The sequence below is a fragment of the Tenrec ecaudatus genome, chromosome 9 (genome assembly GCF_050624435.1).
Source record: "Tenrec ecaudatus isolate mTenEca1 chromosome 9, mTenEca1.hap1, whole genome shotgun sequence".
In the NCBI taxonomy this organism is placed as follows: domain Eukaryota; kingdom Metazoa; phylum Chordata; class Mammalia; order Afrosoricida; family Tenrecidae; genus Tenrec; species Tenrec ecaudatus.
In genome coordinates this window covers 120,931,346-120,957,967 of record NC_134538.1, presented here as the reverse complement: position 1 = coordinate 120,957,967, position 26,622 = coordinate 120,931,346, and the positions used below count along the sequence as shown (strand labels likewise).

The following is a 26,622-nucleotide window of genomic DNA, read 5'->3' as shown; positions in this document are numbered from 1 at the left end:
AGCCTGAGGCTTGAGAAAGCCCTGCCAACCTCCACCAGGGGATAGTCTGCCCAACTTCTTACTGGGGAATTCCTGGCTGTGTGGCTGGGGGAGTTCCTATTTTTCCTCTGTTTTCCCACATGAATGAGGGAATGTCCTCCTGCTTACCTTAGTACCTCACAATGCCGAAGGCAGCTTGGCCAACACTTGTCAACATTCCAAACTGCTGCAGGAACCTCTGCCCAACCTCCACAGTGATCTACTTGACCAGGGCAAGTCCACCCAGCATTCGCGGTGTTCTACACCAATTAATTCTATAGTGAAATTAGCTGTAGTCAGTTCGAAGAAGCATTCCTACAAGTCTCCCAGAAGTAGCCAGTGCTCTTCAACTCCCTGAAAAATGGCGCCGGGCTCCTCTAAAACAATGCAATGCAAAGAGCCATCAGCCCCAATAACCTCAAAAAAACAACCAGGAAAACAAAAGGCAATGGCAGAAGGTGTCCTGAACATAACGACATGCATAGAAGAAGCAGACATTGAGCTGCCACACAAAGAAATTTTCAGAATGCTGCTTTGAGTCATACACGATATCAGGGAAACAATACAGAAAAAGGATGAAATGATAGAGGAGATAAAGTCTGTACACAAAAGGGAAATACAAGAGCTTAGGGACAAGATAACAAAAACCAGTAGCAGACACATGGACCTCGAGAATCAACTGGAGGAAGCAGAGAACTGTATCAGTGATTTGGAGGCCAGACAAGCAGACTTTAACAAATGTGAACAAAAATTTAATAAGATCACCAGAGAAGCTGAAGAAAACCTAAGAGCTATTTCTGATGCTATGAAGAGGAACAACATTAGAATTATTGGATTACCGAAGGAGACACAATAAAGAAGTGATCTGCAACAATAGTAAGAGAATTCTTGGAGGAAAACTTCCACAGCTTAATAAATGAAAACTAGGAAACCATGCAGTAGGCTGAGAGAACCCCAGCTAGACTGAATCCTAAGAAGAAGACACCAAGGCACACAATAATTAAACTATCCAATTTTGAGGAAAAGGAAAAAAAATCATGAGAGCAGCTAAGGAAAAACAAGCAATCACATATAAAGGTTCCCACATAAGAATATGCTCAGACATATCAGTAGAAACTATGAAGAAGAGGAGAGGGTGGAGTAACATATTCGAAAAATTAAAGGAAAACAAAGCAAACCCAAGAATACTCTACCCAGCCAAATTATTGATTAAGATAGATGGAGACAAAGAAAAACTCAAAGAATACGTTAGAAAAACCCAGCCCAACAAAAGATTCTTGCCGACCAGTATGGGCAGAAGAACAACACTCACCAAAAATAAATAAGAGACAGCCACACAGAACAAACTGACCCAGAGGGCAACAAAGAGAAAACAGATCCCAAGATAGCACTGGCTTAGGTTCAAAAGAAGTCAAGAATGATACACTCACACACATGCACAAGACACTAATAAGAAAGGAAGGTACAAAAACACCCAACACAAAAGGTATAAGATGACATCATAGAGTCCGCAGATGGAGATAATAACCCTGAATATGAATGGCCTGAACTCAGGCATTTAAAGACTGAAGCTAGCAGACTGGCTTAGGAAAAAAAAACACCAATTAATCAATCTGCTGCCTACAGGAGACACATCTCAATATTACAGACAAAAATAGGCTGTGAATCAAAGGCTGGAGAAAGGTATACCAAGCAAACGGCAATTTAAAAAAGGAGGGGTTGTAATCCTAATCTTGGATAAAATTGACCTCAAACTGCAACTCATAAAAAGAGATAAGGAGGGACACTATATAATGCTCAAGGGCACAGTAGACAAAAAAAACCACTAAGAATTGTAAACATATATTCCCTGAATGAGAGACCTGCTGAATATGTCAACCAAACACTCCAAAAGATGAAAAAAGAAATCAGAGCCTCAACAATTATAGTGGGTGACATCAATATACTGCTCTCTGAGAAAGATAGATCACAGGGAAAGAAACCAACAAGGAGGCTAGAGATCTAAACACTACAATTAGACAATTGGACCTGATAGATATTTACAGAGCTTTTCATCCAACTACAAAAAAGTTCACATTCTTTTCAAGTCTGCATGCACATATTTGAAGATAGACCACATGCTGGGGCATAAGGTGAATCTACATAAATTTAAGCACATTGATATCATGCAGACCTCTCTCTCTGAACACTGCCATAAAGCTGGAAATCAACAAAAGGAAGATGAATTATTTAATATCGGGCTGGAGGTTTTAGCTAACAGCATAAGGCAAAGAAAATACATCAAAGGTATTCATCTGGGGAAGGAAGAGGTGAAACTATCATTATTTGCAGATTATATGATTTTATATAAGGAAAATCCCAAAAGCTCCACTAGGGGGGTATGGGAAGCAACAGAGGAGTTTGGCAGAATGGTAGGATACAAGATCAACAAAGAGAAGTCCATCAGACTGTTATACACATCAGATAAGACCACAGAAGAGGAGATCAAAAAGGTGGGACCCTTCACAATAGCCAAACACAGATGAAAATATCCAGGGATTTACCTGACTAAAAGAACAAAAGATCTATATGAGGAAAACTACAGAACACTATTACAAGGAGCCAAGAGTGACCTCAACAAATGGAAGAATATCTCATGCTCGTGGATTAGAAGACTCAATATAGTAAAGATGTCGGTCCTGCCTAAGGCACTATATAAGTTTAATGCAATCCTGATACAATTACCCTCATCTTTCTCAAAGAAATGGAAAAACTGATGGCCAACTTCATATGGAGAAGGAAGAAGGCCAGAATTAGCAGAGAACTCCTCAAGAAGAAGGACACAATGGGAGGGCTTGCTTTACCTGACTTTAGCACATGCTACACAGCCACAGTTGTCAAAACCACATGGTATTGGTACAATGACAGATACTCAGACCAATGGAAAAGAAATGAAACCCAGAAATAAAATCATCAGCATACAGACAACTGATCTTTGATAAGGGCCCCCAAAATATCCAATGGGAAGCAGATGCCCTGTTTAACAAATGGTGTTGGAGAAAAATGAATATTTACCTGCAGAAAAATGAAGCAAGACCCTTATCTCACTCCATGCCCAAAAATAATCTCCAGGTGGATCACAGACCTTGAAATTAAACCCCAAACTATTAGGGCCATCAATGAGGGAATTGGGACCAACTTGAGAACTTTGGCACAGGGAATTCATAAATAAGGAAGGACAGAAACACAGAGGAGGCACAAATTGACAAAAGGGATATACTGAAGATAAAACACCTGTGTACATCAAAAGAATTCACCAAGAGAGTAATAAGAGAGTCCACGGACTGGGTAAACATCTTTAGCAATGACACATCAGATGAAGGCCTTATTACTAAAATCTACAATTACTCTGCCAGCTTTTAAAAAGTAAAAAACTAATTGCCCACTGAGGAGGTGGGTAAAGGACCTGAACAGAAGTTTCAATGGGGCAGAAATACAAATGGCCAACAAACATATGAGAAAATGTTCCTGATCTTTAGCCGTAAGAGAAATGCAAATTAAAACAACAATGAGGTACCACCTAACACCCTCAAAGATATCCCAATTCAAAAAATCAGAAAGCGACAAGTGTTGGAGGGACTGTGGGGAGACAGGAACTCTCATCCACTGCTGGTGGACTTGTAAATATGTACAGCCACTATGGAAATCGATCTGGCGATATCTAAAACAGATAGAAATCGAGTTACCATACGACCCAGCAATCTCTCTACTGGGCATATACCCAGAAGAGGCAAGAAACAAACCAAGACCAGCCATTTGTGCTCCAGTGTTCATTGCGACACAGTTCACAATTGCAAAGAGTTGGAAACAACCCAGATTTCTATAAATTGATGAGTGCATTACAGAACTGTGGTACACACATACAATGGAGCACTGTGCGTCGCTAGAAAGCACAGCTGAATGTATGAAGCACATTGCTGCAGGGGAAGAACTGGAGGAAATCATGCTAAGTGAAGTAAACCGAGCACAAAAGGAAAAGTACAACATGAGTCCGCTGAGGGAAAGAGGGAACAGACTTCAACGCAGTGCTCCAAGATGTGAATGCAATATGCTGACGTGGTGTAGGGAACCAGTGGAGAGGTCTGAGGGGCGAGCCCCAATCCCAACTATGTGGACACCTGCCCCTCCCCCCAGAAGAATTTATTTCAGAGGACAGCATTGTATCTGCAGCTCCAGGAGAGAGACATGTCAGATCAGAGCGCATGGGAGCAAATACAGGGGGAGCATGAGAGTGGAGCACATCCTGGCCCACCAAGCCTTGAGGATGATATTCCCACTTAGAGCAGCCAGTCCACAGAGAAGACCACATGGCCAGCCCAACTATGAGACATGACATCCCTCACTGACCCATAGCCCTACAGGGGAAAACACTAGAGAAACAGTGTGGGAATTCCACCTGATCTGATCCCTCTATACCGAGAAAAAACATTAAGGGTGTGCAACAGAGCAGCAAGAGAACAGAGCAATGAAGTCCCCAGCGAATACCAAAATTAGACTTTGGGGCCAGGGATTGGCGCCACAAAAAACACTCCTAAAGCCCAACAAACAGTCCTTGATCTAACTACAAATTTTCTTTCTTGTTGTGTTTTATTTTGTCATTGGTTTGTTGTTGTTTTGTTTTCTTTTGTAGCTTGGGTTTGCGCTTTCTTATTTTTGTGCATGTTATTATCTCTGCAGGTCTGTCTAAATAAGATAGGCTGGATGAAAAATCCGGAGGAGAAAAGAATGGGACCAACAGTTCTGGGGGGACATGGGAGAGGGGGAGGTGGGGGGGGGGAAGGTAGTGCTGTTAACAAACTCAGGGAAAAAAGAACAACAAGTGATCCAAATCGGTGGTGAGGAGGGTGTAGAAGGCCTGGTGGGGCGTGATCAAGCATAATGTAACCAAGAAGAATTATTGAAACCCAAATGAAGACTGAGCATGAGAGTAGGACACAAAGAAAGTAAAAGGAAATGGAGGAAAGAGCTAGGAGGCAAAGGGCATTTATAAAGGTCTAAATAAAGGCATGTACATATGTAAATATTTATTTATGATGATTGGGAAATAGATCTATGTGCATATACTTATAGGTTTAGTATTAAGGTAGCAGATGGATATTGGGCCTCCACTCAAGTACTCCCTCAATGCAAGAATACTATGTTCTATTAAACTGGCATTCTATGATGCTCACCTTCCCAATGCAATCGCTGAAGACAAAGTGGGTGCATAAGCAAATGTGGCAAAGAAAGCTGATGGTGCCCGGCTATCAAAAGATATAGCATCTGGGGTCCTAAAGTCTTGAAGGTAAATAAGCGGCCATCTAGCTCAGAAGCAACAAAGCCCACATGGAAGAAGCACACCAGCCTGTGCGATCACGAGGTGTCAACAGGGTCAGATATCAGGAATCATCAGAACAAAAAAAATCATATCATTGTGAATGAGGTGGTGGGGGGGGAAGGTGCAGAGTGAAGACCCAAAGCCCATTTGTAGGCTATTGGGCATCCCCTTACATAAGGTTCTTGGGGAGTAGACGAGCCAGTCAGGGTGCGATATAACAATGATGAAACTTACAACTTTCCTCTAGTTCCTAAATACTTCCTCCCCACCCACTATCATGATCCCAATTCTACCTTACAAATCTGGCTAGCCCAGAGGATGTACACTGGTACAGATAGGAAATGGAAATACAGGGAATCTAGGGTGGATGATCCCTTCAGGACCAGTGGTGAGAGTGGCGGTAGCAGGAGGATGGAGGGAGAGGAGGGGACTTGAAAGGGGGAAAACAATTACTGAACCCAACCACCCCCACCTCAGATAATTAAAAAAAAAAAGTAACAATAGTCCATAATCCAGGATAAAGTATAGGTATCTGCTTTTGCAGACGCCTGGGGGCAGTATTCCCCCTTTGGGAAAGACTGTAAATTCTACATTTTGTCCAGTGAACTTAGAATAAAAGAGAAATTGCCACAGGATGTTAAAACATACCTTATAGAGTATATGTAACCTGTTCTCTTGCCTTTTATCCCTTTCCCCTTATTTTGAGTTTTTTCCTTCTTTGAAAGTATCCCATCACTGCAGGTTAGTATGGGTTATAACCAGATCAAGGCCACTGAACATGAACCAAAAGGACAGTTACAACCTACAGTTAATCCTGTGACAAACGAAACTTCAGACAAGGAACACACATTTCCAGAAAGTGTCACCAGACTAACTTGGACAACACTTTGAAGTGAGGAATCAAAGAAAAGCTATTTCTTAGCCAAGAATTATATTCATGATGATTCCACAGAAATATGTTACAGATTCATAATCCTCTCCATTAACTTTTTGGTACACACACACACACATATGAGAAGAAAACAAACAATTATACATATACCAGAACGCAAGGAAGGGACAAGTCAGCCAGGGTGTAGTATAGCACTGACGAAACATACAACATTCCTCTACTTCTTGAATGCTTCCTCTTCACCCACTATCATGACTTCAGTTCTTACAAATCCAGCTGGAGCTGAGGATGTACACTGGTAGAGATAAGAGCTCGTGACAAATGTAATCTAGGACAGATAAACCCTTCAAGAGCAGTAGTGGGAGTAGCGATACCATGAGGGTGGGGGAATGAAAGGGGGAACTGATCTCACCACAGCCCCTCCAAAACTTGTTGCTTTCTGATTTTTTGAATTGGGCTATGCCTTTGAGGGCATTAGGTGGGATCTCATTGTTGTTTTAATTTGCATTTCTCTTATAGAAAGCAAATGTTTTGAGAATGATGAGGGCAACAAATGTACAAATATGCTTGACATAATAGATGTATGCATAGATTGTGATAAGAGTTGTACGAGCCCCCAATAAAAGGATTTGAAAGAAATAGAAAGGGGGAACCGATTACAAGGTTGGATTTATAAACCACCCCTGAGGGGGACGAATAAATTGAAATGTAGGTGAAGGGAGCTAATGAATTGTGTATGATATGAAATAACAATAACATCTAAAAGATCAAGGACTCTTAAGGGTGGGAGATTGAGGGAGGGAAGGGAAATAAGAGGCACTGACTGAGAGCAAGGGCCCAAGTGGAAAGAAAATATTTTGGAAATGATGACAACAGATGTACAAGCGTACTTGATACAATTGAATTATGGATAGTTATAAGATCTGTAAGAGTATCCAATAAAATGATTAATAAAAAATATGCCAGTGCTATTGCATGGTGCATATATTTCGTGGTCCTTATTTCCTAAAAATTATTGATAATTTATCTGAAATTTATATTTAACTGGGCATTCATGTCTTTTATTTCCCCTTCTGGCAACCCTGCATAAGGAAGGTGGTTAAAAGGCCTACAGAAACCATTTAAAAATAAATCGAACAGAATGGCATCAAATACTGTGAATCCACTCCATCCAGTAAAAAAAAAAAAAGGAAATATTTATTATTTCTTTTTTCTCACAACCCTGTCAATATTTTGTTATGACTCTTACTTCAGAGAAATTCTGGAACAGTCAGCTTATGGCATGGGTTATTGAATTGTCTGGGCTGCCTGCCCATCAGTGGACTTGACTGAGCCTTCATCTTATGAAGTCTAGAACTAAGAGTGAACAATTTCAGTGTGGTCAAAGACCACTTTTAAATTGCTTGATGACCAGTTCAAACAATATTTTCTCCCCAGTGCTATGATCCACAAACTGGGTCTTTTCCGAACCTACTTCTTATGACACACGGCACTGAACGAATATTGATGCAACTCTTTAAAAAAGTATCTTTTTTTTTTCCTGGCATGTATTTGTTAGAAGTTTGATAAAATTTTGATTATTTTCCACAGGGCACAAAGGTTATGAACTTTAAAAAAATGTAGTCCAATAGGATAAGGGGTCAATATACAAAGAAAAACAACTTTGGAAAAGCACCATTCTAATATCTTCAATTCATATTAACACCAGGGCAACTGTCCCAAGATTTCCAGGCATTTCTCCAAAAAGAACTAAGTCTTTCAATATATTTCTAAATTCCAGTTGATACTCAAATTTCCATTTTCAGAAAGTGAAATGAATTTTCCTCCTGAAACAACAGCTAGAACATGAGTGTATTGCTCCCAAATCATAGAAACCGTTATTAACTATCAAACCATTAAAAACTATCTAACCATCAAAATGTGAACCCATGGTTTCTCAAGGTCTCCTCCCTCTAAGCCTTTACATTTCTGAAACTGGTATTTCCATGTCTCTAATGCTTCCCCAGATAAATCATCACACTTGTAGTTATACCATTTCAAAATGGCAGTGTTGACATCCTCATGGGACTCAAATAATATTCCCTTTAAGTGTTCTCTGAATCCTGTGAACAAAAAGAAGTCTGGAAGGGCAACATCAGGACCATAGGGTGGATGGGGTAAGGTTTACCAAAGAATTCTTGTAGAAAAACCCTTGTTCCCCTCCAAGAATAATGGGGAAAAAATGTCATGATGGGGGAAAAAAGTCTTTGACACCACTTTTCATGATGGGGAAAAAAAAAAAATTCTTTGACATCATTTACCTAAACTGATTTTCCCCTCATCCAGCAGTTTTCAATATTTTTACAACTTCTTCCTAACAAACTCTTGTGATTTTCTTGTGTCTTTCAAGAAAATCTGTTTATATCACACCTTTGAATCTTAAGATCACCATACCCTTTGAGATCATCTCTCTGCCTTGAATTTAAATGGCTTTACAGATCACGTCAGTAGCCACTATTTTGATGAGATCATTTGGGTGGGGGGTGGTGGTGGGGGGCACTGTAATAAGACTAAGAGTGTATTTCTGAAAGAACTTGCCTGCAGTCATCTCTGAGGGCAGAGACTGGTCCAACCATACCTTGTTCGGAATAGACTTGTGCCTGTGTGAACTGGACCTTTGAGTTGCTCCTGTTCATGGCTCTGAGTCATCAGGCTAGCAGTCCTGGTGGTGTTGCCCAGTTCTGGGTGGTGTTGGACTGTTAACCATGATGAAACTGTCTGTTCCTGTAAAGATCTACAGCCGTGGAAACGCTACGGAAGGTGAGGATGAGTTGGGATCAAACTGATGGCAGTGGATTTGGATATTCATTTTGGAGATGTGCTGGGAATCCCTGGATGATAGCAATGCTTAACACACTTGACTTCTAACTAAAAGCTTGGTGGGTGAGTTTACCCAGAGGTGCCTTAGAAGAAAGCTTTGTTTATTAACTTCTGAAAATTCAGCTGTTGGAAACTCTGTGGGGCGCAGTTCTACCCTGGCAAAAATGAGGCCACCGTAAGTTGAATAGACTTCATGGTAACTGGTTGATCACATCTTACCTGAGGCAACAAACTGGTCTGAACCCCCACCCCCCAGAGAACCTCTACCTTGAAATGACTTTTCTAGAAAGGAATGTAGGCAATAATGGGAACTCAGATTCCTATCTTATTTCTGAAAATGTTTTGGGGACCAAGAAACTCTCTCAATAGAGAAATTAGCTTCTTTTTTTTTATGTTACATGCATGGTTAGTGTTTTATTTTTGGAAGAATGGTTCTAAAACATCACACTAAATCAGGTTGTAAGGTAAAGTTTAAAATAGACCGTTTTATAAGGATGTTATAACATATGTAGTGATGGTTCACGCTACAAAATCTTGATCTCAGCATATGATACACTCGTTGGCAGGAGCACCAGGGATTCCAAACCAGCCAGTCATCATTTTCCTCTCGTCTGCATAGACTTCTTGTTAGCTGCCTTCTGCTTTTGTTGCACGATCTCAGAATCCCTCTGCTTCCTCTGAGAAGCAGTCAAGCTATCCTCTTTTCTTTCTCCCTTGCTAATCTCCTGGGTTTTCTTCATGTTTTTCTGGTGGGCAAGTTCTCTTTGATTTCCACGGGCCATGCCGACCACAGGGACAGAGCGACTCGGAGAAGCAACGGTTCCCTCGCACGCACGGCCGCCGTCTCCACCAGCCGGTCTGGAAGGCAGCGCGCCGGCCCTCCGCGGGGCGACGCCTCTGCGCCGTCCGAAATTAGTTTCTTAAAATGCTTCCCAAGATAGAATGGGGACTGGGGAGTGTAGGGAGAGACCAATGGTTTTTAGAATCTGCAGATACATAACTTTGAAGTAGAAAAAATTCCATGAATAAAACGAACCTTTTAGTTAAAGCCTCTCTCATTTTATACTACCTGCAAAATAGATCTAAATCTTCCATCACAAATTCAGTGCTCAGTAAATGGGAGCCAGCAGGGTAATGAGCTAATTTCCATTACAACTAACTCAATGTTATTCACTTTTTCCTGGATTTTAACTGATTCATGTGTTTCTTATTAAAATTCATTAAATGGGTTAAACCCTCCAGTTCCTTTAGGTAATTTGTTTAAACTATTGGAAGTCGGTAAAAAGGCAATTTTTCTTAATGAAACTGACCTAGGCTAGGAAACCACTTTTCCCCTAAGCAAGCAAGAAAGATAGATGGCTACTGGTACCCAGGAGCATCCTACCACCATGTTATACCAAGCCAAACATCTAATTCGCAAAGAACAGGTCCAATTGGGCTGCCATCTTTGATGTGGAAATCTGTTTTTATGTGGCAAGCTGAGAGTTTTTCTGCAAGGCTTTCAAATGATTCTCTCTCTATTTACTTAAAACTACCTTTTACATAAAAGGGCTTTTATTATTAAATACTACAAAGCTGTTGTTCCAAAGGCCATTTCCTCTGGCTGTCTTCCTTCTGGAGAGAATAATCCGACTATTTCAATGAGTAGCTAAAATCCCAATGAGTATCTAAAAAGGATGAGTCTGCACCTGTTGTCTTTAGATAAAGTCAGCTACATAAAGGTTATGTTCAAAATAAAGCACGTAAGGCGAATTAATCATGAACAAGGATAAAGGAAGGGGCTTCAAGAAGAATTGGGCCAGGCAGGCTAAGACTCCGAGTGAGGTGAGGCGCGCAGAAAATATTATCAACTACAAAGGGCTTTTTATGTGTGTTCTGAGCAAGACCAAGGGCAGTGAAGGGTGGAAACTGCTGGTGGCTTTACGGCATGTTGTAAACACTTGGCAGAGAAAGTGTGGGAGGAGATCCGTGGTTGAAAATAGAAAATTCCAATACTGAAATTCTTTTTCTTTTTTTAAAAACCAATTTAATGTATAGAATTGTTTTTTGTTTTTCAGTTTTTAAGAACTCTTCTGTGAACATTTTAAGGAAAGCCGATCGAATCCTCCATATCTAGGGACTTATAATGTTGGCTTCTTCTTGTGCTGATTCATAGATGACTTGACTTAATAGCTCTTCTTCACATACCAGTAGCTGCACCTGGAGGATAACCAGACCTTGCTAGCTTGTGCCCCAAACACACACAGACTTTCAACCCATGAAACCAACATATCCCCCCTCCCCCGAAAACGTCCTGGTTCCCTTGTTCTCAACTTACTGGATGACTGGGAAGTGCATTCAATGTTGCATGACCCTTTAAATGGAAGCACACTAGCGTTCAAACCATCCTCAGTCTTCCTCCATCCCTCGTGTGAATATATATATATATATATATATATATATATATATATATATATATATATATATATATACCTTACCTGTCCATATTCCTAAGTGTCCATATTGCTACGAATCCCTAAATACTGAGAGAGTCCGTTTTGAGGTACCATTCTCCTGGCTCCTTACCTAACACCTTGCTATGAGGCGATCTGACAAAGACAGGTGTCCCAAGATTGGATTCTGTGCGCCGGGGCAAAGGCCCTTTTTGGTTCATTTGCAGGATCACAGCTCTGTTTTAGTACTTTATTGGTTTATTTCCCCTCCCTGCTTTAGTACTCTAAATAAACATTAAATAAATATATTTATGAGTCCCACAAATATCAAAAACTCAAGGTAGTTAAAAGAGAACTTTAGCTTTCCCCTCTCAAACCTCTTCTGTGTTTCCTATCATGATGAATAACATCTGCCTCTCCACCATTTTATGATAGAAACTTGAACGATATCTCTAACATTTCTCCCACCCTTACTTCCCTATCACCAAATATGGTCTATTCTCCAAAACCTATTTCAAGTCCGCTTCTCTTCAACTCCACGGCCCCCATTATAATCCATATCTATGATCATTTCTTGCTGAACGGATGCGACAGAAAATGTCACTGAATAGGTTTAGCATACTTCAGTGGGTTCCCACTGCACTTAATATGAACATACATCCCACGGCCCTCCATAAATTGTCCTTTCCTTACTCCCCCGCTCAGCCTCCTCATGGGTCATTGTCCTTCGGTCACTGGGGTTCCCGAATAAGCCAGACTTTTCTCACCATGGGGCCTTGGACACCTTTCCTCACTCTTCCAACTCTCTGCGAATCCTTTCTCGTAGCTTCCTTCCCAGGGTTCTGTGAGCCCTGCCTCCAACCACTTCCTCAGGCATGTTGACCCTGACTTTCATATTTTAAAAATCATTTTATCGTGGCAAAATAAACACAATAATTTTGGGGGCCTTTGAACTTTTTTGACGTATACATTTCAGTTCCATTCATCACAGTCACCAGGCTCTACAACCATTACCCCAATTGATTTCTGGAAGCTTTTATCACCTCAAATATGATCTTGCATTTTAAATCAAGGTTTCCTGTTACAAATTTTCTTTGCAACTTGTAGTTGCCTGCATGTAATTATATTTGTGAGAACATGAGTCTAATGGCCGTCTTCCTCATCAGATTATAACTTCCACTAGCAGAGGGACCATAACCATGCTGCTCACAGTGTTCCCGGTGTTGAGCATCGGGCCTGGCACCTAGGAGATACTGCAAGAAATATGTCTGAATGACTTACTAAGGGAGTGGAGGGAGAGGGAGACAGACAGAAGGAGGGAACCAAAGGCGTCTGAGAAGAACTGATGGAGCGCAAGGATTGGCTGTGAGTGGCTGGAGGCGGTAATAAATGAGAAGGTGAAATCTATGCTGACTTTTAGCTTAGAGCCTGGCTGGTTATGGTGTCCTCAGTTAGGTAAGAAGTCAAGAGAGGGTCGCTGTGGGTCAGCATGGACTGGACAGCAGTGAGTCTGACGCTCCTTTGGGATGTTCAGCAGTACTTGTACTGTAGTAGTTGGTTCTATCGCTTGTTTCAGAGTAGATATGTCTAGACTGGAGATACAGTGTGTTAAGTTAAACTTACCATCGGGAAGGGAAATTTTATAGCATGCAAAGGGGAATCTTCAGGATTTGTAGAACAAATGAATGAAGAGAATGGGAAGTCACAGAGAGCCAAATAAGGAGAAAGTTTGAAGAACTGAAATATGCATAACACAGGGTTTGGTTCTTCAAACAAGAATCTGACAGGTGACCTCAGTGGAAGGAAGCAGTTTCATTGTCAAGAGAGCGGTAGAAATTCACATTCAATGGGGCTGAGTGACCAGGAAGTGAGGAAGTACTATGCAGTAGGTATGAAGTTGAAGACACAGGAGCATAGTGGGTGGGTGGGGAGGGTAGGAGCAAAGGGAAGATTTTTGGGGGGAGATTCGAAGGGAAGAGTTAGGTGGGATCAGCATGCTTGTATTCAGATGAAGAGGAACCCTAACATCAAGTATGGCGATTCAGGAAGAAAGAAGGTCAGTGGTAAAACCATGGGCTGAGGAGACCCAGAGGAGAGCATCCCGGGCACCAGGTGGGGAATTCATGAGAGGCATGGGGCACTGCAGCCCTTATCAAGGGCTGGGACAGATCTGTCCGGGGTCAAGACGATCCGCTTCTCCACCACTGCTGGGCGGGGCTGGATAGGAGACATTCACTCCCCGTGGCTGGAAGTGGCGAAATCAAGGGGAGTGTGTAGGAGTTGTGGTTATAAAGGGAAACTGGAGGAGAGAATGAAAATAAACCGTGTCAAGTGTGGGGTTCAGGGCCGGAGGCATAGACAGAAACAGGGAAGCGAACAATAGCTGGCGCAGCAGAGCAGAAAGGTTACGCACACAGAATTCAGGGTAACATTTTGTACGTTCCCGTTAGTTCCAGTCACACCTTCGTCCAGCTGTGTGGCTTCATGATTATTTCGGGGGGCACATAACAAGGCCAATAAAAAAAGTATTGCTATAAATCATGGAAACCTTTATTAGTTTTTAAAAATAAAATTGTGAAGCTATTGTTTCTCAACATACCGGTTCGTCTAGCTCAGTGGTCCCCAGAACAGGTGACATTGCCTCCGGGGGTGGGGGGCACTAGAAAGATCCAGGGGGCTACAAATGCTGCGATCTACATTTTATCCTGAGTTAGGGGTGACAGGACAAAAGTTTTTCATTGCTTGGGGTGCCGAGTAAGGCTAAATAAGTTTGGGAACCCAGGATTAGGTCTACACACTTCTGAAGGCACCGTTTTCCATCTCTCACTGCTAACTATCAGGTCAGCAATTAAAACCTCCCAGCAGCTCCATAGGAGAGAGAAGAGGCTCTCACATCCCATGAAAAGCTACTCCCAGAACCTCCCAGGGGCAGTTTGACTCTGCCTCACAGGGTCACTATGCGTTGGCATGGGCTTGACGGTGGGGAGTAAAAAATTGAGTGACCCTTCCCCAAGGAATTCTGCTGTGTTCTTCTAGTGGTGCCCGGCAAAACAACAGTGTTGACGATCTCTGGGGACTCAAATTGCGTTCCTTTGAAAAGTTCTTTGTGAACAAGAAAAAGCCTGGAGGGGCAACATCAGGGTGTAGGATGGATGGCGTAAGGGTCCTCAACAAAATTCCCAGAGAACAATCCTTACTACCTTCCAAGGACAAGCAGGTGCATTATGGTGATGCACAGGATTTCCTCAGTGCAATTTTCCTGACTTCCCTCACCAGTACAGTTTTCAACATTCTTAAAACATTTTCATAACAATCCCACATGAGTTTTCCTTGTCTTTCAATAAAATCTATCAAGATTACACCTTTTTAATTTTAAAACCCAGTCACCAAAAAAAAATCAACATCATAAACTAGAAAGAGACCTGGCTTACTAGTCAGATGAATATTGGTAGAATTCCTAAGACTATGGTCCTTGTCACCCATCAGCTCTGAGGCAGAACTTACCTCTAGGGATCCATTTTTAGTCAAACATAGACAGGTGTATAAGGGGAATTACAGCAGTTGGAAGGTGTGCACCTTTTAGAAAAAACGAACTTTTGAGATCAAAAGGGAAACGTTGACCCAAGGACAAAGTCCAGAAGGGCGAGGACAGGAGGAATGGGAACAGGAAACACAGTGAGGGAGTGGGATAAGTGATTTTACATTGTGGGATTGCAGTTGATGACCAGAAACAAAATGTGTCTGAGTTGTTGAATGGAAAAAGGACGGGCTCTGTAAACATCCACCCGATTACAAATAACAAGTTACTAAACACATCATATTGGTTTAAACTATAAAATTGGTGGTTATTTCTGTGCGGCAGCAATTGCAAATTTGTATGGGTAAGATGTCGTCTAAGTTCTTTCATGTGAATTCTATTTCGTTAATAGATTCTTAGATTGCAGTATCTTTGCTCACAAACTCCATGAGATTTTTGTGTTGTCCCCAGAGATTCGTGCAGAGAACAAACCTGGATCCACTCACTTTTTGTTTATTTGCAACAATCCTTTTGTTTCTCTGCTTTAGTCATTGGATCATGTTTTCTTTATCCTTTGAAATGGTTCTTAAGATGCTAGAACAGTCCCACGTGTGAATTCGTTTAATTAATTCTTCGTGGAATACAAGGAGTGCTTTTGTTTGTGATGTGGTCCTACAGCACCAGCTTCACCTGGGTACTGGGTAGAAAGGAGAATCTCAGACCCCTGACCCACTGAACCAGAGTCTGCACTTTAATGAGAACCCTAGGCAAGTGAGAAGTACTTTGAAAAGTAGTGTTCAAAGGATACGCTAGTATTTGTAGATTTGATCTTGACGGTTTTTACATATCTGTTTCTTTTATTCCTTTGGTCTTTTACTCTACTATCAGAATTTATCAAAGGGTAGGTGTGATTTTCCATTCTTTCCCAGAGATTAGCATCAGAGCTCTTGGTCCATGCATGAACTAAGAAGTTGAAGGTTCCAATTCCCGGGTGGTGCCTCAGAAGAAACGCCTGGTGACCTATCCCCAATCAGCACTTAAATATGGAGCAGAGTTCCTAGGACAGCACACAGGCAGTTGCCATGTGGAGCCAGAATGGACTCCAGGACACCTATCTCCTCTCCCCACTCCTGCACATTTGACAAGCTTCCCTGAGGGCTCCTCTTTCTGAGCCCTGGTGGCATCGTGGGTTCGCATCGTCCTGTTAACGGCAAGGTCAGCAGTTTGAAATGACTAGCCATTCCTCAGGAGAAAGGCAGAGCCTTCTACTCCCGTAGAGAGTTTCCATCTCAGAAACTTACAGCAGCTCTACCCTGTCCTTGGGGTCACTACGAGCTGTCATCGGCTTGACGGCACTGAGTCGGGTTTTGGTGTCACTGTCCAGATGATTGGTAAGAGAATGTTATGCATGAGATTGCTACCCTCCTCCCCCTCTCACTACCATCGACTTGGTGCTTATGACTCGTAGTGACCCTAAGGGCAGGCCCTGTCTGACAGCAGCCCATATAGAACTGCTTCCTGGAGGGGAAAGCTCTTTTTGCCATGGGGCAGTTGGTGGTTTCGAACTGCTGATCTTCAGGATCTCAGCTCAATGAATAACCACTCCGCCACCAGGGCTTCTGAGATTGCTCTAGAGAGGACAAAACAAAGTTTGAGATCTGAATAAAGATTCGACTCCATAATTAGAGAACTTTCAAGTTGACTTCCATACATCACGAATTTCGGACAACATCATTTGTGCTTTCTACTGGCTCCAAGGAAGGTTTTAAGTTTCTCAGGTCATTCCAAGGCCCTGAGTGTGTTTCATCCTCTTCCTTTTTAAAGTATGACCTTGCGGTGGTGGCAGTGCAGCCTGTGCTGCCCACTTCTCTGTTGTAAAGGCTGTCTCTTCTAGCACCTGGTTGAGCACTCGAAGCAAGACATGTTCTTAGAATTTCCTCTGCTTTCTGCAGGAGGTCTTTTCTGTGGCATGTTCTTCATCTTCATCTTCAAAGCCAAGTGTTCATTTCTTAGAAGCACAACTATTTTGTTACCTGCTTTATGTAGGGTTTGTAGCTACCTTTCACCCATGAAAAAAGGTAAGACCTATGCAGATTCAGTATGTATGACTATGAGCTTCATTGCTGGCCCCCTGCAGAGTGGATGGAGTGAGCGCCATTTCAGATTTAACACAACAGAGGAACGGATGCACACAATATGCAGCCAGAATTGCATTGGAAATGGCTTCATAGGGTTTTGCTAGACTGTGGGGGGAGAGTTCTTGACAAAACCCCCTGGTTTTTATTTGCTCATGTTGAGGAGAAAGGTTCACAGTATTTTTAGATGGTTTCCTTATGCCATATAGAGAGTTTATAGCCATGCCTCCATCTACAATGTCAATGTAATTGAACCACATATACCAGGAGACAATTTCTTATCATCCACGTCTACTTTATGCTAACATGTTCCCTAGGTTTTGTGACTGCAAAATAGGCTGAGAGAGATTTCAGAACAGGTTGAAAGAAAGTGGTTGTAAAAAGGGTTTGACTAATTCTTTCATGGGAAGGAGGTTTACACCCAGCTCTCATGGCAGCATTGAAGATTTCTTCAAGAGTTCCATCATTAACCAGCTCTGTGCCTATCCCTGACATTAGCTTTTCTATGTCTTCTTGGCACTTTACTGGGGATATTGAGAGAAAGCAAACAAGAATCTTGGGTCTGATATCATTTAAAATGAAACTTCTCAGTAGTATATCCTATTAATGTAGAAAGCAATTTTATAACATTACCTGTCTGTATATATTTACATATCTAGAACTTAAAACTAAGTTCTGGAATATAAGCATAACTGACATTTACAGTTTTTTATTCTTCTTTTTTTTGGCTAACCCCACCAGCTAAGTCTTAAAATCAATCTTCATTTAAGACTGACTTAGGCACTGCTAGCAGAGATAAAGTTTTAAAATCACCATAGCTTCCTCTTGGAATGCATTTTCCAATCATCAAAATCATAAAACATGGAGATAAAAACAAATTTGTCTGCTATGCAGTGGGAATTCTTGGTGCAATTTATTCTTGTTTCTCTTCTGTTTTTGTCCTCCTGTCCTGTAATATCCTTTCTTGGTTCTGCCCAGAGAGGGAGGAAAGACGGCTAGAATGGGTCTGCTGTGGAGTGGGCAGTCTTAGCCCACCTCTCTGTGCATGGGCCCTCAGGAGAAACCCATCGTCTACAGTTTGTGAGGCCTTGTTGTGTAGAACATGAGGACAACAAATAATTGTGTGTTACATTTGAGTTTCAGGCCCTCAGATGAAGATTTGGGTGAGCCCAGGAAGTAGGAATGAAACTGGGGACAAGGTGTCAGGAAGGGCAGCATGCCAATGAGCAGGTGAACTCTGTGACCAATTGGATCCTGTGGATCTTCTGAGCAATGCTGGGAAATGAACAGCCCCATTTTTTCTGTTGGAGAATGAGGAGTCAGTCACTCCCCTCTGACTCTCTTTCCCCAAGGGTGCTCCTCCTGGGTTGAGAACAGCATTCTTGGGTGTTTACTCTCCAGCATTTTTGGGATATTCTCAGGAAGAGACACGGGAACCTGGGGACTTGAGTTGGGACTCGGTCAACTTACTGGAAACGTTCACATCTGCCTATGGCCAGGCTGCCTGAGAGAACAGGGAGCGGGACATCAATAGCATCTGTAGCAGATGTTGCGGATTAAAACAAAAACAGACAAATCATACTTGCAGTGGGATTGCTCCCACTAACACAGAAGCATGTAGTGTGATTTTTTTTGAGAACGAGGGATTTATACCACATTAAAACAGCGATGGGGCTGGAACTTAGTTTCCATTTTCAAGCCAACTCTGACTAACTGGCTGCTGGGAATTCTGGGCTGAGGAGTCTGGACAGGCTCAATAGGCAGTTGTATCTTTATCAATTAACGAGCCTAGTCCAGAAAATGAGAAGAAAAAGGGGTAGCATACAGCATGTGTGTGTGCTAAGCTTAAACGTGCTTTACAGTGAGGATTATCTTTTTACTAAGATTATATAAGATGAATGAAACATCTTTAATGAACCATAATACATCATTTCACATATCTGACCTTTCAAAATGCACAGCATGAGTGTCTTTGGTTAATGGGATAATTCTCTAGTTATTAATGGTCTGAAGAAGGTTGGGCTCAACTTCAGGCACAGCAGGTACCAGAGGCACTCATTCTGCCATACAGTTCAAATGAACACACCAAATTTCTCCCCCCCCCCCATTTAGACATAACAAGTCAGACAGGAATGCAATAGTAACAGACGGTATAAAGGAGCCAAACGGCCGATAAGGTACAATAGAACCCTGGCCACCCTGCCAATGTTGAGACAAGTGTAATTCATCTATCACAATGTTTTAATGAGGAAACTATTACCACTTACCCTAGGGCATGGTTTGACTGTCATCTGAAACTAAGACTAAATGCACAATTAAATATATTTCCATAATAACTTGTACCATTGCAACTCAAATGGATGTTGTCAAGTCCTGTGGAGATTACTTCCTACTTATTTTTCACTTCTCTCCAGGGCTACACCTGACTCCAAACTACCCTCTGGTCCTGCCTGGCCCTCCCCAGCTGATGTCCCTGTTACCTGCCTGAATGCTCTTCCATCTGATCTTCACACTGTAGACAGACTAGTCTTTTCAAAGAACAAATGGGATCATCTGGTTTTTCTTCTTAGCAGCCAGCACGCAGCTTCCCAATGCTCGTGAAGACCAAGCGAAAACCCTTAATAGACGCAAACCTGTTCTCCATCTTTTCCGCTTCCAGCTTGGCTCTGATCCCCACCAGCTTTCCTTTCTGGCCTCCATGTCATGCCGGCAGCCTTCCTGCAGGTTCTCTGTGCTCCCACTCAGCATGAACGGACCGTGCTGCTCTGCTCTCATCACTCCATTCACTCTGGTTTATGGCTGAGATCATGGCTCACGGGTCACGCCTTTTGAAAACACCCAGACTTTCCTAAACCAAACTCTATGATCAGAGGCTCTCAAAGCTCACATCCTTCTCCTTAGCAGGTAGCTTGCCTCTCATCTCCATGAACAAGATCATGGTACAATTTCTGGTGAAATGGTTTCTCTCTCCTAGGAGACAAAAAGGCCCCCGAGGGCAGGGATCTTAAGCATATTTTAGTTCATGGCTGATTCTCCAGCTCTGAGCACAGAATCCAGCACATAGTAGGCACTCAATAAACATGAGTCGAGTGAGCGAACGAACAATAAAAACATATATTTGTCAATAACTATTATTTTAATTTTTGTGGGGGTCTCAGAAAGTTTGTGGAAAAATGGAATGTAAAGATAATGGAAAGTTTCCATGTACTTTTTGAAGACCTTTCAGATTCCTGTCTGAGAATAGATCACATGTAGTTCCCAGTTTTTCTCATGTAGAAGGCAGTTTGGCATCATTCCGGATGAGGTCCTTGTACGGGAGGGAAGCAGGGATGCTTGCACGCAGCTTAGAGAAGGAGCCACAGTCTGAGGAGTGTCCCACATGTGGCCGAAGCGGGGCTCAGCCCACATCTTCTCCAACTCCAAGTCTGGAGTGTTTTCCCACATTATTCTATTATGATAAATGGCAGATTATTTAGCAAGCAGAACTGGTTAGTTGGTATACTGTTGTCCTGAAATCTTCCAGGCACACATACGGACGTACAATTCCTAGTTGGTGTCACTTGGTTCCACATTCCGTGTGGCAGAAACAGCGAGCAGCGGGGACCTGTGGCAGCCGTTGGCACAGAACCTGGATTGTTGATCGTCAAGTTGATAAGCACACGAGTGCGCCTATTGTTTAATGAGCTCTCATAAGGATTAAATGACAACATATCTAAAATTGCCTTTTAAATAGCAAGCTGCTGGACAAATGCACTATATGCTCTGAGAGAAATCAACATTTGGGGTAGAGGCAAATATCTCATTTAACGCTTATATCATTTGTTCAACAAGTATTTATTGAACACCTACTGGGTGCTAGATTTGTGATCGGAAGTTGGAGAATCAGCAAGGAGCTTTGAGGGATGCCACTATATAAAAGATAATATTAACACATAAATAGAGGCCCTGTGAAGTCACACATGGGTAAGCTTAGGCTTGAAAGGACAGGACAGACACAGTCATGTGGGACTGAAGGAGGCAGATGGGCCAGACAGAGAACGAAGCCCTGCACAATCCGGAAGTCTTCCGAAATGACGAATGCCTAGTTTGTAGGAGGCAGAATGAGATGTCTCCTGGGCTGTCAGCATCCCGCTGGGGTCGTGTCCAGAGACATGTGTAATGAGTTCAAAACACAGTAGGGCCCGAGGTGGTCTTCGGACTTTCCAGGACGTCATTCATACGGAGCGTGCCCAGTGAATCATCACAGATCTGATGGTTCAACCGCCAGCTGTGCCTTTGAGTACCAGAAGTGAGGCGCGTCTTTCAGAAGAGCGTAAAATGGGTGTCAACTCTTCTCCTGTTCACGGACTTGTTCAGAAAAAGAGTGGAGGCAGGAACCAGGGATGTGCTGGCAGAGCCGGCTTTGATTTTAACAGTGAACTCCTAGTGATTTCACCAAAAATATTTTTCATTTGAATTGGTTCCATTGAGCTAAGAGTTCAGTGTTGGGTGATTTCCCATTATCACTTAAAAGCCAGCCCTACCCAATGTCGAGGCACTCAGGTTTCTAACCACGACTCTGTTTCGAGATCACTAGGGGTTGAGAAACTATGCACCACCTGCCCATGGCAAATGAAGCATGTTTGTGTTGCCCGGAGGAGTCCCTGAGCGGGGCAGCCCTGTCTGTCAACCTAGAGAGTAGTGATTCAAATCCACCAGGGGCTCTTCGGATGAGAGGCATCTGAAGACCCGAGCTTTCAAACCCCCAGTGGAACACAGGCGTATCCTGAAACTCATGTGCTTACCCAGAGCAGGCGTCAACTCAATGGAAACTTTCACATGGCTTTTTCCTGGTTGTGACCCAGATAGCTTGCGACTATGTGGGTCTGCTTTGATTTCTGAGGTTGCATCATTGCCATTGATAAGGCCCATTTCTCACTTTGGGTTCTGCATGCAGCTTCAGCAGCGACCTGAGAGGTTGCCTCTTGATTTACTCCTAATGGAATGAACACACCAAGAACCATGCTTTCTGCTGAGAGCTGGTGGCTAATGGCTCCCTCCACAAGCGCCACTCCACAGCTGGCCCCCTGCTCGTGGCGAATCTAGTACTTTATCACAGCTGACATTTCACGCCTTCTCGGTCCTCATCGGCCTCCCACATGAAGGGGAACTGGAACATTATCTTCTTTCTGTTGTGGATGAAGGTCAGACCGTGTCTCTCACTGCTGCCCCTGCTGACTGGACTGCTCTGACTAATGATGACTAATGTTTTACCGAGGAGCATGGGCAACGTGCCAGTCCACCTTTTTAATGAGAGCAGGGTTCACGCCGGAGCCCTTATATTGCTCACTTTACACTTGGTCCCTGGGCGTCTCCTTGATGCTCGTGGCATCAGCTGCCACTGGCACGAGAGTAATTGTGATATTGTCTTTCCAGTCCCAATCCTTCTCCTATTTACACTCCTCAGCTTCACGGGGCCCTTACTTCTCAATCACTCCTTCGCTCACTTATTTATTAAGCCAGCTAGACAGCTTCTTTACTAAGAAAAGATCATAATTCATTTTTGCCGACTCTGTTATTACTATTTCCTGTTTCTACCTTTTCCCCACCTCTCTTCCCAGTGACACACTCCCCAAGGTGAACTCATTTATCTCCTCAAGACTTCTCCCACAATTAAGACTTCTAATTGCTTCTTTAGCCTCTGACTAAGGTAAGGTCTAGTCTAAGGGTACAGCTGTATTTGCACTCAGACTTCATCATGTCCAATAAGGCACAATCTTCCCACCTAAGGCTTGCCCTCCTGCAATTGCCCCTAAATCTTTAAGTGGCACCAGTAACCACCTAATCCCACTGAAATGGTTTTTATAGTTTGATATATTATTGAAAATGAATTAAAAAATATGGATAGAGGCTTCCTCAAGGGTCTGGTGATGTAGTAAGGGATGCATTGGGATATTAACCACAAAATCAGTGGTTCAAACCTATAGGCCCATGGGGGGTGGGGTGGGGATGAGACTGTTCCTTTAAAGTCTAGAACGCCAAATGGCGGTAGTTCTAGTCTATTCTACAGGGATGCTGTGAGTTGGAATTGACTCCGTAGCAGTGGGTTTGAGGACTGCCTTCCTCAGAACAGGGGGTAGTCAACTTATATTTTGGTACAAAACACAAGTTGACTTTGAGCTATCCAGCTGTGGATAGAGAGCTGACTATAAGAGAGCTACAGAAATCTCAACTTGAATAGATTGAAGCAAGTATTTGCTACAAACCTTTCATTTTACAGAGATGGGAGCTGAGAAATTTAATGACATACCACAAGGCATATAACAAAGTCATGGCAGAATGGGGACTAGCTTCCTGTTTGAGTTCTGTTGCTGTGCCATGTTGGATAAGTCCCTTTATTGAACTGCCAATAGTCCCTAAATTTATAAAGGATACCAGCAACCACTCAGTCCTCCAAGATGTAAAGCTAGGATTCTGAGTGTGCTAGGCACAGCCATAGCTCATGGACAGACATTATATTTTCCAACCTCAGCTATTAAGTGCCGCTGCTAAATTGGTAGATGTATCTTGTGTTTGTATCTTTTCTTGCCTCAGTACAGGTAACCACACCTGTACTGAACATGCATATTTCCTCCTTGAGTAACTATTAGAAGCTCCATGAATGACCCTACACTACCCTTCTGATTTTGCACATCTCGAAAATTGCCTGAATTCTTATCCTTTACTGATGGACTCCTGAAAATCCTCTCTTCCATCAATGGTTCCATCAGATTCAAAGGCATACCCTTTGCTAAGCCATTCTTCTGACCTCTTGCATGATGTTTCTATTAGGCAGACTACTCCCCAAACCACCTACCCTTCTTAGCACTACTCCTTTCATCAAAATCCTGATTTATTCACAATGCACTATTAAGTCTCAGTCTCCACTTTCTCCGCCTTCAGATCCCATCAGAGGATTACCATCTCCAATTAACATTGGTTGTGAGAGGTCAGATGTGGTTTGAGAATTAGGTGGCATTCATGATGTCAAGAGATAGTTCTTTAGCATGATGCTATGGAAAGCTGAGAGTGACCAGAGTCATGACCAAAAGGTGAAAGAGAAATAAGCACTGAGGAAGTAAAACAAGAACATTTAGGACAATGGGAACTGAAATAATCATAAAGATTTGAGGGAAATTCAGGTGATGTAGATGGAAAGTAGATATGAGTATAAATGACTCAACCCCAACCTAACTCACTGCCATTGAGTCAATTCTGACCCATAGTGACTCTATAAGAGAAGGTAGAACTGCTTCTGTGAGATTCTAAGACTGTAGGTCTTTACAGGAGTAGAAAGCCCCATCTTTCTCTTGATGGTATTGAACTTCTGACTTTGGAGTTAACAGCCCAATATACAACCACAATACCACCAGGGCCTTTTAAAAATGATAGTTCGATATAAATTCAACCAAAAAAATAAAAGAAGCAAAACAAAGCTTCTAGGGAAGACATGGATCGGCAAGAGAGGAAGAAAGTTCATGCTGAGTTAGGTACTTGCATGTGGGCATTTTGCATGTTGGGATATGTCTTCTTATGCAAGCATGTTTGTCTGAAACATGTCCTACAATGTGTGTTATGGGCTGATAACCATGGATATTAATTTATTTTCTTTATGTAGCAGGTTGTTCAACTCACCTATCTAATTTGCTTTATGTTTTTGAGCATCACCAGCTCTCTGGTAAGAAATAACTCAAAAGGGAAAAACATGGAAAAAAACAAACAAGAAGTGACATTCCCTGAATTCCTATTGTGGTTCAGACTGTACAGAGCACTTCAGGCCACACCATTTAATCTTCACCACCACTCTGTGGGGTGGGCCCTCTTCTCACCACATCTACAGATGAAGATTTAGAGATGAAATGTTAGCTCACATCACACAGCTACTGAGGGGGCACACTTAGGATTTTAAACTTAGGTGTTTTTTTAAAAAATTCAATTGATACAGGTGGGAAGGTGGTGAATGAGTAACACCACCAGAGGGACTCTGCAGAAATCAGCAAAGGAGAGTTACTAAGAGGAAAATTCCACACTGCCTGGTCACAGGAGGAACATCCGTAAAGATAAGTAGGCACAGATCCACTAAGTTTTGAGGAGCTGGGGGCTTTTGGCTTACCACAGTGGAGGCTGGATAGGGTTTGACCTTAGCCCTGCCACTGTCTCGGCTGGAGCTGGGATCATTTGGAGCCAGCACAGGGGCTTTATCTCAACACAGCCACAGCTTGCTGCCACCTCGGGGCAGGGTTTAAATCCTCCCGCCCCCATAGTCAGGGATTGGGGCTCAGTATTATTGTTACTTTTGTTTTTCTCTCTTCTTTCTCCCCCACCAAAGTCTCAGTCACGTCGTGGCAGGGATTAAATCCCTCCAACCCCACGGACAGGACACAGGGCTCAGCCATATTGTTACTTGTGCTTCCCTCTCTTGTCTTGGTCCCCACAGTTTCAGTGGGCTTAGTTTTTCTTTTTATTTTCCCTCTTCTCTCACACACCACTGCCAATCTCCACACCAATCCCCTTAGACTAGGGCAGGTGTGCCTGCCCTCCACCCAGCTGGGAGAACTCCACCCTCTGCAGCATAACCCCATGCTGGGTAAAACCAACCCACCCTACACCAGGGGAAATCCCACCCACCTTCTTCTGTGGGAAATTCCATCTGCCCACCCTCTGCAGTGCCTAACACGTGGCTAGGGAAACCCTACCCACCATCTTTGAAGAAAATTCTGCCTTCAGGGTTCAGGGAGCTCCTAGCTGTCCTTTGTGGACCCACATGACAGAGGGAACTTCCTACCACCTGTTGTACTGCCTCACCCAGCATAAGTTAGCTCAGTCAACACTCACCAACACTCCACACTGCTGTGGGAAGCTCTTCCCAATCTCGGCAGTGATCTACCTGACCAGGGAAATTCTGTCCACCATCCGTGGTGGTCAACAACAAAGCGGGCAACCCACTAGCCTTCTGTGGCACTCCCGTTGCAGCAGGCATCCACACACACCCTGTGAAGTGCCCCAAGCTATCATGGGCCACACCATTAGAACTTCTTGTCAGATCAGTCAGTACAGCATCATCCTTGCAGGTCCACAACCACCCAACTACCGTGCCCTGAGAGGACCATCCAACTTACCCTCCAAATAACAGTATACTGGTTGACTAAGGAAAGAGTGAAGCCACAGGAGTATTAAGTGGAAAGCCTATCCCATAGTGCAATTAGCTGCAGGCAGTTAAAAGAAGCATTCCTTCTGAGTCTCCCAGAGAGAGCTAGTGCTCTTTGACTCCCTAGAAAATGGCACCTCACTCTGCTAAAACAGTGCAATGCAAACAGCAAACAGCTTCAACGACCTTAACAAAAAACAGGAGAAACAAAAAGCAATAGCAGATGTCCTGAACCCAATAACATTCA

General features: G+C 42.9%; 1 protein-coding gene and 1 pseudogene across 1 annotated transcript in view; both read right to left on the bottom strand.

Annotated features, from left to right (window-relative positions):
• The window catches only part of MAGI2 (membrane associated guanylate kinase, WW and PDZ domain containing 2), a 1,549,501-nt gene that overhangs the window by 222,827 nt on the left and 1,300,052 nt on the right, over positions 1-26,622 (bottom strand). The window lies entirely within an intron of this gene.
• On the bottom strand, positions 9,628-10,026 carry LOC142457129 (small EDRK-rich factor 1 pseudogene; annotated as a pseudogene).